Below are 13,556 nucleotides of genomic sequence, written 5' to 3'. Positions count from 1 at the left end.
GCTGTCGCCCCTCCCAAGTGGGAGGGGTAAGTCTGGTTAGGGATCTTGACACCGGTTATGACCTTGCCGTTGGCCCTTAAACGTTAGGATGTACAATTTCAGTGTTTCTAGAGAACGTTTTTGTAGGATGCTAGTTCGGCTAGGAGAACCTCTGTATTAGAGAATATGTTAAGGTTAGCCAAACATCGCAATGTGATAATGAAATTGTACATAACATGAAACGTTTAATGTTTTAAATTTTTTGTTTTAATAAATACGGCCGGGAGGGTCACTCCCTCCCACATCCAAAAACTTTAAGAACTGTTTCCGGTTTCCCTCCTTTTTGGGGATTGTGTTGAGAGGGGGTGGCGGGTATCTCAGCCATATGGAAAGGGGCGACCACTCGGTCCCCCCGAACGTATGGCGGAGTGCCTCGATCCCCCCGGGAAGCCATTTTTGGGCGGGAGGCGCGTCTCGGCTGGTATGCCCGAAGCGGCGTAGCCGGGGCGCGCCTTTTCCCGCCCTATAGTGGGCTGGCCTAGACACCGACGTAGCCAGCCCCCGCCCTAGGGGCGGGCAGGGGCGGGTTCTCGCCCGCCCTGAAGACGGATAAAAAGAGACGCAAGACCAGAAGACGTCCTCTTGTTCTTGTGCTCCGAAGCTGCACCTCCTCGCTACCCGTGAGCTCGGGACAGAACGAAGAGCCAATTTTGACCCACCCACCAGCCCCTGAGGACAGCAAGTCGTTGTGCAATAAAGTGAATTTTTATGAGTATGTTTTACGTTTCGTTTACAGGCTGTGAAAGTATCAGTTTGTTGTTGATCATAATAAAGTATGGTGAATGTCGTGTAAGTTGTTACGATTAAAATGATTTGATGTAGTGTTGCATTTTAAGCATGTTCTTTTGGTCGTAGCGACCAATGTTTTCTTAGGTTTGAGTAAGAATTGTCGTATTTATTTTTGGTAGGCGGTAAGGTCATGATCGGTGAGCACTAATTGGTAGATCCCTATGAGTGGGCGTCACCCAACACGGATGGGAGCGCTCGGGAGAGGTGGCCATTGGCCCCTCAATGGGGAGGCGGTCCCGTCTAAGGGCGGGTCGCCGGAAGTAAAGGAAAGGCGGTCAAGGCCCCTTCCTTTGTAGGAGGGGTTACAGCCCCCTCCTGGGGGAATTTCCCGGGGCCAGTGTCATCTGCGACGGCAGATGCGGTAAGTTGTGTGGGGTGGGGGGAGGTCCACGATACCTTCTAGATACCACACACAAGTCTTCGAACGACCTTTAAATGGCGTCGAGTCTTAAGTGCCCCCGTCAAGTCAAGGGAAATTGTTAGTAGTTGCACTTGAGGTAAGCCTCTGTGCTGTCGCCCCTCCCAAGTGGGAGGGGTAAGTCTGGTTAGGGATCTTGACACCGGTTATGACCTTGCCATTGGCCCTTAAACGTTAGGATGTACAATTTCAGTGTTTCTAGAGAACGTTTTTGTAGGATGCTAGTTCGGCTAGGAGAACCTCTGTATTAGAGAATATGTTAAGGTTAGCCAAACATCGCAATGTGATAATGAAATTGTACATAACATGAAACGTTTAATGTTTTAAATTTTTTGTTTTAATAAATACGGCCGGGAGGGTCACTCCCTCCCACATCCAAAAACTTTAAGAACTGTTTCCGGTTTCCCTCCTTTTTGGGGATTGTGTTGAGAGGGGGTGGCGGGTATCTCAGCCATATTGTTGTGCTCAGGCAGCCTGACTTCCATATGGCCGCCACTCAGGACCAGTTGAAATTTCACGGGATATTTTTATTATGATTATTATCTTCATCATGGTCACAAAGCCTGACTTTATTATATAGCCGCATTGCAGGTTTTTGACTTGTATGAAAGTGTGCCAGTTGGCTCTTAGATCTCACAGGATATTATTATTATTATTATTATTATTATTATTATTATTATTATTATTATTATTATTATTATTATTATGATTCTTATTATTATCTTGGTTACACTCAGAGGGCCTCACTTTAATATGGCCGCCTCTCAGAAAGTACGCAAGTTGACTCTTAGATCTCCCAGGATTGATGTAATTTCCTACGAAGATCCATAATGCTGGCCGATTGATTGTGCACGTCTTGGTGAAGAGACACAATTCAAACTGAAGGCTTGTTTAACAGCTAAGACTGGGCAGCACTTGACCCTCGGTATTAGAACTTAGTAGAAAACAAGCGGTTGAAGTGCAGGTCAGCAGTTACGGGAAGAGGAGACCTTTGTCTCTGGTTAGCACGAAGCAGAACCACTTGCAGCATATAGCCGGTGCCATCTAGGAATGTTTTGAAAACAAAAGTGGCCCTCCTTGTTCTAGCACCTACTTTAGCTGTGTCCTTGCATGTGAAGGAACGCACAAATTGACAGCACAGGCATATCTCTCTCTGAAAGACTGCACCTTAAGAGTCTGTCAATTTCAGTTACATTTGATTACAAATGTGTTAAGAGGCTACATGAGCACCAGTACTCTCCTGTGAGGACTCCCACATATTATTAGCTGTGAGGACATTTACTCACAAAAGTAATTACTCACTTTACAAGACTGGTGTCTAAGATTTAATACAGAGTGCAGTCTGAGTGCTTTTGTGGAGATGTGCAGTCAAGGTTAAGTATGGCAATGTTGTTGATTTGTGTGGTTTATTTGTGGGTGAGGACCAAGTCTGTAAGAACTTGCTTGGATGTTTCATCATTTGTTTTAGGTGATTACTGCCTGGCAAAAGAAGCTGATGGTAGAAAGTGTTGTTTGGCTTTCATATTCGGGATGAGTTGGGTGCATGTTCTGTGTTTGATTACAATGTGTACTGTTGTAAGGTGGCGATATCTAAGCAGCAATCCTTAACTCAATGTGCCATGCTGCCAGGTGAGAATTGTTATGCAACAGTAGGGTATAGTTCTATTTGTCTCTAACGAGTGGCTTAGAGCACCCATTATAAATGGTCTACACCAACAAGGGAGAACGCTTTGCAGCTGGTTGAACATTTCATCAAACAGAAGCAAGGTTTTCTCCATCTTTTTACTTTTAATAAAGTGCTCATGTTTCATGATTTCATAAACTTGGACATATGCAAAGGGTGAATTGGTGGAAACAATTGTGCACTGTTTTAATTAGATTTTCTAGAAAGAGGTCATCTTTCCATATTATAAAAATGTATTCTGCTGCACAACACTTACATATCGTTCACCAACTCCCAAACACCCAGCACACTCACCCACCATTTACTTTGCAAAGCCAACATGACACTGTGCTGGCAGCCAGATTCAGATACTGCTTACCCATCACTCAAACAGTGCTGACTTTGGTCTCACTCATCATTGACATACCTCTCACCCAGCATTCACATTTCTGCCCCATCCCCTTCCACCTACACCTCTCACCCTGAACTCAAACTTCTCAAGCTGCACCTATACCATTGATTCACCACTCACACTATACTTGCACATGTTTTACCTTGTGCAGTGTAACATCTCTCACCTGTACACTCACAAAATTCTCGTTCTGCACAGAAAGCACATCAATCACCATACATTAAGGACTTTCACCCTGCACTCAGTCCCTTATCAACCTTCATTTATGCACCACTCGCCCTGCACAGAGAGAACTCACATCGTTCTCCCTGAACTCATACACTGTTCCCACACCTCTTATTAATAATCTCATTGGTGAAACCTAATGCATTTACCAATGATTATTTTCAAAATGTTCTCAGGGTAGAATCGCCAAGCAGTCTCCTTAGGTCCGTGGGTTTGCTAAGTGTTAAGCCTCACCACGTTTAATACTCATCACCTACTCCTGCAGGCCGGATGTAAAAGGTATGTGCAGCAGTACAAGATGAAAGACAAAATTAAACAAGTCCAAAACTGCTAGAAAACCATTTTAAAAAAACAAGTTGGAAGAGAAGGGTCAGATGATCAGATACCCTAGTAGCAGTTTGCACCTGTCAGGTATTTTAAAAAGCTACTAGTAAAAAAGTATTAAAAGTAAGCAATGTAGCTTTGATTGGGGTGGGCTGTGGCAAGCAATAGATGCAACTGTGGGCAGACAATGTAGGCCAGTCATGCAGTCCAGTGGAATGCTACAAGGCAAGAAGAGTAGCATCCAAATTCAGCAGTGGAAGGATACAATTCCTCCAATATTAGCAATGACAAAGGAATATTGAAGCTAAATAGACAATAAAGCATTCAAATCATGTTCGAAGGATTGACCCATGCCTGCTCCATCTATTGCAATATTATATACAATACGCCTTTTACAAAATAGGCAGGACATGAAAATATCTATGCCATTTTAAAGAAAGAAAGAATTATATTTTAAGCTCATTGTAATGTTTTTTATGTCTTTGCATGTGATGTTTGGTTGTCTAGGGTCATCCTTCTAGAAATAGTTAATTACCCACTATCTGCAATGAGTCTAAGAAACGTTCTTGTCAATATAACATGCAAGGCCCATTAATATGTCAATGGGTCATTTGGTCTTTGTTGCTAGAGGTCTTCTCCAATGAACGTTCAACATGCAGCACTGTATCCTTGTGAAAGTTTCTCTTTTCGGAGCCAGATCCCATTTAGGAAGCAGTAAACTTGTCAGATGAATCTGTAAATAGAAGGGATAACACTCAATCAGGATGATTTTATTTCCTCTAACATTAAACAATTGTCTATGGTGCCTTTTGACAGCATGCACTTTGTAGTGTTACAGTAGCACTACATGTGTACTACAAAATTGTATTTACACAAACTAAGCTACTCCTATGTGTTCTTTGTAGACATCTCTAGCACTTGTGCAAAGATCTCCAAGCATGGAAGACTATGGTTTGGTTGGTATCTGAAAGAGGGAGCGGGAGCAGTGGCTGGAAAACCAGAAATATGTACCTCTGATTAAAAGGGGTAAGGTTAGATTATAAAGGAGGACATGTATAATACATTCACATAAGATTATTGCTACTCACAAACTACACTTCTAAACTTACTACAGCCAAAAAGGTCCTAAAACATTTGCCCAATACTGTCTTGGAGGAAGTCCAGCACCACACATGACCGTCCACAGATCTTAAAATACACTAACATAGAAAATAATTGAGGCAAATACTTAAATCAAATCCCAAAGGAATGGTTTTAAATAAGTGAATAAAATGTGTATATACACACAGGGGAAGGTTTAACAAGGTTTTGAATCACCCTTGTGCCATGCAAGGGGGTCACAAAGGCATCTTATCAAGCTAAACAAGGACACCTTTAGTGGCCCTGTGTGGCATGATAAATCTACATTAACTTAAGGAAGCGCAAATCTCTGCTTCAGGTTATTTTGCCCTAGGGAGGAGTTCCATGGGTGGAGAAAAGGGTGTTCCAAAGCATCCACTTACGGATGTTGGCGCATTCCCAGATTTACCATTTGTAGTAGACCTAGGAATGCGTCAAAGTGCTATACTTTCCTAAGGGGTTTGTAACGAAGGGAAATATCTGTATTCACATAGCATATATCAGATAGAGACATAAATGGCAGTTGCAGGTGAACATGAAGCAGCAAGGTCAAAACGGTCACCTCCAATGTTTCATAAGGTCTAGGTGCCGCCAGAGGGAAGAAGGTATGTTCAAAGTACAAGGACGCCATTTTAGATATGAAGCTGGGATAGAGGAATATGAGATGTCAGGTTCACTGCAGATTCAAGCCACCTGACTCTGAATTGTAGGCCTGACACGCGGGTGGCCAATTGTCCAGGACTGTTTTATGAACTGAGAGCTCTGAAACCAGGATTCCACTCAACAAGTTTATGAGGTTTTTCTGTGTCTAAAAGTAACTCTACTGTGTGCATCCCTGCCTGCTATTTCTTTTTCTTTTTTTAAACTTCATTTAAGTTATCCAGGGTATATGGAAATTAAACCCAACCATGTAACAAACAGGTACATGTGGCATGCTTAAATAAAGTTGCGTTGAGCACAAAAAAAGTAGTACCAGGGCAAGAGTATAGTTATTATGCACTGACTCATATGAGAAAAAAGGTTCATGTCTCTGTCAGAATCCTAAAGGCCACATATCTCCTCTTCAAAAAGAGGCCCATTTTCATGTATTGCCATAAAAACGCACAGCCTGTTAGTTTCAGTACGGTGTCTGACAATCAGATTCTGCCTATTCACTCTTTTTCTATTTGCTGTGAGGACCGGTAATTTTTGAGGGACCCCAATTCTCCCAAGATACAGGGCCAGCTCTAGGATGGTGCGTCCGGTGCCACAGCACCGGGTGCTAACTTCACATGAGGGCCCCTGTTTGCCAGTTTATATTGAGCTTAAAAGCACCTGCTGCCCTGTTCCTGGCATCCACAATTTTCAGTCAACAATAACAAGGTCAAGAAAACTCTGGTGAATAATGTTCTTCCTGGCGAGATTGGAGTTTTGTCTGTTGAAGTTTTGACTTGTGGACATTTTGATTCATAGTAAGGAAGTGCAGAGGGTTAAAATGCCTTATTCAAAGAACATGCACCATGCAGATCACAAAGTGAATATAATGTATACAGGTCAGTGGGTTACTGCTTTTGTCAGAGACTTCCTTTTGTAAGTAAATGTAAATGTACATGGATTTATATAGCGCAAATCGCCCACATTGCAGGCATCTATGCGCTTGCTTAGGGAACCCGTCCTGGTATTCCCCTGTGAGATACCCCGGCAGGGTATTCACAAGGTGAAAGCCAGGCATCCCGCCGCGAGGGGCCGTTGTGGAGATTAAGCAAGCTATTGCCCAGAGTCGCAGAGTGTGAACCCATGAGTTGAGTAGGCACCGGAGCGAGAATTATCGAGTCCGTGGAATTATTGAGCCCAACCCCCGTCGGGGCAGGGAATTGAACCCTGGCCCAGGGCCGATCTCAGCTTCCGGGTCTGCCGCCTCTAACCCCTGAGCCACACTTCTCCACCCTCTAACCCCTGAGCCACACTTCTGCACCTAAGTAGCAGTTTACAGTGAGTTATTAACTGTCATCAAAGAACTGCATGTAGACTTTAAAGTATAGATTAGAGCATAGGTTTTTTTTACCCCAGACTATCATTATTCTAATTTTGCAAAAAGGGTTTATGTGGGTGCAAATCAGTTCTTGTTATTAAGGAGAGCCCCATTTTAAATTCAGAGTTTGTGCTTCTCCAGACCAAGTACTCTTCAACCATACTGCCTACCTGTATAGATGTAAATCCACCCCTTGTTGTCCTCTGTCTTATGTAACATTTACTATACACGGATTTACATACATATGATTATGGCTGTGTAATTTGTGTGTTATGTAAAGTGCTCTGACACCCTTCAATTTTATGAGTGATGCTATAAAATGTATTAAATGTACCTGAGAGAGAGGTTATGGAGACTGTTAAAGGGTGGTAGGAAGGGAATCCGACTTAGGTGGTCATTGGGGGGGCGTCAAAAAACATTATCGCACTGGGCGCCACCAGTGCTAAAGCTGACTCTGTCAAGGTCAGCATTGCAGGCCCTGCATCTTGTCCTGCAGAAACCCAAGGCGGACCCCAAGGACCTAAAGAACTTCCGTCCCATCTCCCTGCTCCCGTTCCCGGCAAAGGTCATCGAGAAGACCGTCAACGAACAACTGACCGGCTACCTCGAGGTGAACAACATCCTGGGCCCTTCCCAGTCTGGGTTCCGCAGCCACCACAACACCGAGACTGCCCTCATCGCTGCCGCCACTGATGACATCAAGTCACTGCTGGACAATGGAGAAACGGCGGCCCTAATCCTCCTGGACCTGTCACCCGCCTTCGACACGGACTGTCACCACATACTACGAACACGCCTCCACAACGCTGGGATCCAAGAGAAGTGCCTGGACTGGACCAACTCCTTTCTCTCTGGCACAATACAGAGAGTCCGCCTTCCCCCCTTCCGCTCGGAAGCCACTAAGATCATCTGCAGCGTACCCCAGGGCTCATCCCTCCTCCCAACTCTGTTTAACATCTACATGGCACCGCTCGCCCACGTCGCCCATCGGTACAACCTCAACATCCTCTCCTATGCTGATGACACCCAGCTGATACTCTCCCTCACCAAGGACCTGCACACTGCCAAAACCAACCTTCATGAAGGAATGAAGGCTGTTGCTGAATGGATGAGGAACAGCCGACTGAAGCTGAACTCGGACAAGACGGAGGTCCTCATCCTCGGATCCAACCCTTCGGCCTGGGACGACTCCTGGTGGTCGACCACACTGGGAACCGCTCCAACACCCACCGACCACAAACACAACCTAGGGGTCATCCTCGACTCCACCCTCTCCATGACTAAACAGGTCAACACTGTCTCCTCCTCCTGCTTCAACATCCTCCATGCTCCGTAGGATCTACAAGTGGATCCCCACTGAAACGAGAAGAACAGTCACCCAGGCCCTTGTCAGCAGTAGGTTGGACTATTTTTATTTATTTATTTAGGAGATTTGTAGAGCGCATGGCTGCCCGGGAGCGTCCCAGCGCTGACAGAATCCACTAAGTTCTCCAAAAAGAGGGCCGGGGGGTAGCATGGATCAAGGGAACAGCCATGTCTTCAGGGATTTACGGAATGTTAAGAGATTAGGTTGGGCCCGGAGGGCTGGTGGAAGAGTATTCCACATCTTGGATGCCAGGTAGGAGAATTGCCGATCTCCGAAACGAGATTTTTTGGTTTTGGGTATTTTAGTCAGGTGGGCATTGGTAGAGCGTAGGGTTCTGGTTGTTATGTGGGGAGTTACGAGATTTTTCAGAACCGGGGGAGCTTTTCCGTGCAGGATTTTGTGGGTTAGGCACATGGCCTTGAAATGGACCCTTTGTTCCACCGGGAGCCAATGTAGTTCTTTGAGTGCGGGCTTGGCAGAGCAGCGCTTTTTGGTGCCAGTAAGAATTCTTGCCGCAGCATTTTGCACCACCTGGAGCTTAGAGATGACTTTTTTTGGGGATCCAAGGTATAAGGCATTTCCGTAGTCCAGTCTGGACAGTATGAGGCCCTGGATGACCAGTTTTCTAGACTGGAATGGAAGGATAGGAAGGATTTTGCGGATGGACCGGAGCAAGCCAAAGCAAGTTCCTGCAGTTTTCTTAGCCTGGGTGCTGAGAGTAAGTTTATCGTCCAGCCAGATCCCTAAGCTTTTGATATCGGTTTTGGGGGTTGGAGGTGGGCCCATGCTGGGCGGCCATAAAGACTCCGGGCGAAAAAGGGACTGGTTGCCTAATACCATTAGCTCCGTTTTTTCCCCATTGAGCTTTAAATGGGAGTTGCTCATCCAACTGACGATGTCCTCCAGGCAGGAATACAGATCTATGGAGGGGGGTTCTGACTGGCTTAGGGAAACGACCAACTGTGTGTCGTCCGCGTAGGTCAGGAGTTTGATGCCATAGGGGACGACAATGTGTTCCAGAGGTGCCATATATACGTTGAAGAGTGTCGGGCTCAAAGAGGAGCCCTGGGGCACTCCATAACGTATCGGGGTTTCCTTGGAGATACAGTCTCCGTCTGCTACCTGAAAGGAGCGATTGTGGAGGAAGGATTTTAGCCACTCAAGGGCTGTCCCTTTAATGGCAAGATTTGCTAGGCGTTGGGCAAGAATGCTATGGTTGACGGTGTCGAAAGCTGCGCTAAGGTCCAGGAGGATCACTGCCACTGATCCTCCTGCATCGATGATCTTCCTGGCTTCTTCGACCACCGCCACCATTGCTGTTTCTGTCCCTTGGCCCGGGCGGAAACCCGTTTGCGAGATTTTTAGCAATTCATTGGACTCCAGATAGAGAGAGAGCTGGGAGTTTATGTATTTTTCCGCCAGTTTACTGATGCCTGGGAGGAGAGATATAGGTCTGTAGTTGGCCAGATTATCCGGGTCAAGGTTAGGTTTTTTTATGAGTGCTTTCACTACCGCTTTTTTCCAGTTAGTGGGCACTATTCCGGAATCGAAAGAGGTGTTTAAGAGGTTGATTATGAGAGGCAGAATGCTCGGGGCTACAAGTTTAAGATGTCTCAGCGGGGCAGGGTCGTGGGGCGATCCGCTTTTGAGGGCTTGTAGTATAGAGCCCAGAGTTTCCGCGTTGATGGGTTGGAATTTGCTAAGTTCAACGCCATTTCTTTGCTGATGGGAGGAGGGGAGGGGGAGTGGGTCTGAAGGGGAGAGCGGCGGAAGTTGTTTAAGTATATTTTGAATTTTAGAGTCAAAGAAGTTAGCTAACTCATTGCAGTGTTCTATAGTAGGGTCTCGCGCATCTGGGGGAGTGGGGGGTTTGAGAAGCTTTTTCAAAGTGAGGAACGTCTCCCTTGATGAGTTTGCTGCTTGGCTGATTTTCTCGCTGTAAAAAGAGGTTTGTGCGTTTTTCAAAGCTTTTTTATAATTCAGGATCATCAGTCTGTAGTCGTTTTTGTCGGTGGGGTTGAAGTCTTTTCTCCAGACTCTTTCTGCTCTCTTGCAGGCTTTTTTCAAAAGGCGGAGTTCCTGGGTAAACCATGGGGAAGTTGCTTTTTTCCTTAGATTACGGTGAGATTTTTTAGGGAGGGCCAGGTCTAAGGAGTTGGTAATCCAGGAAGAGAATTCCCTGTCTGCGAGTTCAATGGTAGAGCTAAGGTTGGGGACTGACTCCTCGAGGAGTTGTTTCCATTTGGCAACGTCTAGTTTTGCCCAGGGTCTAGATGGTCTGCCGGGGGCTTGAATTTGCGGCGGTTTGGAGTAAATGTGCCAGCTGAAGGAAATGAGAAGGTGGTTGGACCATGGCACGGGAGTGGGGGGCCTGGTCTCAAGGTCCTGGAAGTTGCAGAATATGGGGTCGAGCAGGTGTCCTCTGTTGTGAGTAGGGAGGGAATTCTGTAGGTGCAGTTGGTGGGTGGCCAGATCTTGAATCAGTTCTACGGCTGCATTATCTTTGCTATCTTCCAAATGGATATTAAAATCCCCTAGAATAAGGAAGTTGGACTGAGTGCTGGATCTAGCTAAGGAGCATTCTAGAATGGAGTCAATGAATTTTCCCATGGCACCAGGGGGGCGGTAAATAAGGAGTCCAGAGAGAGAGGAGCAAGGGGAAATCTGCAAGGTGAATTGGACGTTTTCACAGTCTGCCAGGGGACTATCAAGGAAACGGCAAGGTATGGAGTCCTTAGAGATGACAGCAATGCCACCCCCTCTAATGAAACGCCCTCTACGCAGGAGCCTCAGCCAAACTCATGAGACGGCTCCAACGTATCCAGAACGTCTCTGCATGCCTGATCCTCGACATCCCTCGCCGCAGCCACATCACACCCCACCTGAGAGACCTGCACTGGGTCCCGGTCAACAAGAGGATAACCTTCAAGCTCCTCACCCACGCACACAAGGCACTCCACAACACCAGAACAACGTACCTCAACAGACGACTCAGATTCTACACCCCCACCCGACAGCTCTGCTCCGCCGACCTCACCCTCTCTACAGTCCCCCGCTTCCGAAGAGCGACCTCAGGGGGCAGATCGTTCTCCTACCTCATCGCAAAGACCTGGAACACCCTCTCCATCCACCTACAGACCCAAGACCTGCTGACCTTCAGAAAACTCCTCAAGACCTGGCTTTTTGAGTAGTAGCAGCATTCCCCACCCCAGCGCCTTGAGACCCTCACGGATGAGTAGTGCGCTTTACAAATGATATGATTGATTGATTGATTGAAAGTACAATGCCATACTTTCAACAGCAGCCTCACACCCCACCCCAGGCAATTATCAAGGCTCAGGCAAACATTGTTTAGCAAAGAGAATGAATAATGCAACCAATCGTCTGGGTTACTGTTGAACAGGCTTAACAAATCCCAAAAGTAGTATTACAGGAGCATCACATCCCCAATAACTCTGACTTCCTCTCTCCAGTAAGTAGTCACCAGAGGGCACATACATGTTAGGAGAAAAAGGTTTGTTGGGGTTTGCCCACATCTAAAGCAACAGACTGGCTGCTCGAGATTTAGCCAATGCAGGAATCTGGGGGACCAATACAGCTGTTGAGGAATTTGATGTGCATCAACTTATGTCTGTGATTAATTAATACCCTATGTGTTTCTGACTAACAACCTTTCCATTCATCAGGATCCACACAGTCTCACAGGTCAACCTCCTGTCTGTCTATTATATTACTCGCAGCCATGTATACAGACCAGCAGCATAATATATGGGATTCTGTAATCCCTGGCTAAACAGTAGTATATATGGCGCATGTGTATGAGGAAGTCACTCAAAGCAGAGAAGCCACCTAGCTGCGCTCCACTGCGTGACAGGAAAAGGGCAACAATGCACTTTATTTTAAAGAATATTACACATTTCTGCCTTTTTCCCTGCGCTGGTGCCATTTTGGCTACATAGCACCAATGCTGGCACTTTTTCACCATGATTCAAGGGTGCCTGTGTTGTAGGCAAGATTGTTTTTGTGCAGGAATGGGCACATTTCTGCACAAAAACCTGAGAGGAACATTCCTCTTTCTATGTGTGATTCAGAATGCCTAAAAAAATCTTAAACATACATTTTTAAAACAAAACCCCGAAACCCTTATCGAAGACAACTATCACAGCCCCACGTCCTCCATTAAAACGAACTATATATTCTACACTAAACGCCCCTCCAAATGGAAGAGCACCTTTTTACACCACCTCCAATTATCAAGCGCAATCAGAATCCCCCACGGTTTCAAACTTGCCACTTCTCCTTCTTCGCTCTTCCCTGGTGATATAACAATCTCCATCTACAAAACTGGAAATATCTTGATCCAAGCCTCTGAACAACACCTCACAGTTTTTGAACTCCTCTTCAGCACTCTTTCTAACCCTCTCCCCCTTCAACACCCCCCTCTGTCCCTCAAACCCTCAGTACACCCCTCTATCACCACAACTCCTAACCCTCTCCCTTACGACAGTCCACCGACAACTACTACCACTCTGGCACTCTCACCTGAACCCTCCCCTACCGTACTACTATCCCCTCTACTGAGTCAAGCTTCCAGCTCCATCCATGCCCAAATCTCCTCCACCTCCCAGTGAATCACTCTACTACCCCATGACACTACTTCCTGCTTTGACTCACCCTTCCCATTAACTCCTTACCCACCCTCCACACTGACATCATCCCCCTACACGCCTCTAAGACCCTCCTCCATACTCCCATACACCCCAATGACAGTCCTCCTCCAACACCACGTCCCCAGTACCCCTCCTCCCCTTCTAAACCATCCCATAATGACAAAAAACCCCACTTACATGCCCTAGCCCCTTCCTTCACAAATGACATCTCTATGTCACCCTCACCCGACCCCTCCCGTGGAGCAATCCTGTCCCCTCTCCCCAGTCTAGCTCCCTTCCATGCCTACTCCCAACTCTCCTCCACCCCCCAGAGACTAACGCCACACCCCCACAACAATCCCCCAATAATGGCACCCCCTCCTCCGCAGCACCGGTTATACCCACTTATCTGGAAATACCCCCCCTTCTCCGCTAACCCACTCCTTCAAATTCCCATATCCCCAAATGACCATCCATTTACAACACCTTATCACCTCCCTAACAGCCCCCCTCATCTTTTAAACCATCCCTTTATGACCGT

The 13,556-nt window shown here is 46.3% G+C and overlaps 1 protein-coding gene across 1 annotated transcript in view; it reads right to left on the bottom strand.

Moving 5' to 3' along the window:
• Positions 1-3,748: 3,748 nt before the first annotated feature.
• Positions 3,749-13,556, bottom strand: part of LOC147726081 (B-cell differentiation antigen CD72-like) — a 171,858-nt gene continuing 162,050 nt past the window's right edge. The window contains exon 8 of the mRNA XM_086962876.1: positions 3,749-4,603. The gene's annotated coding sequence lies outside the window, so the exon portion shown is untranslated. The remainder of the gene's footprint in view (positions 4,604-13,556) is intronic.

Source organism: Lissotriton vulgaris, chromosome 3_1 (genome assembly GCF_964263255.1).
Source record: "Lissotriton vulgaris chromosome 3_1, aLisVul1.2, whole genome shotgun sequence".
NCBI lineage: Eukaryota > Metazoa > Chordata > Amphibia > Caudata > Salamandridae > Lissotriton > Lissotriton vulgaris.
This window is presented reverse-complemented; position numbering and strand designations above follow the sequence as displayed.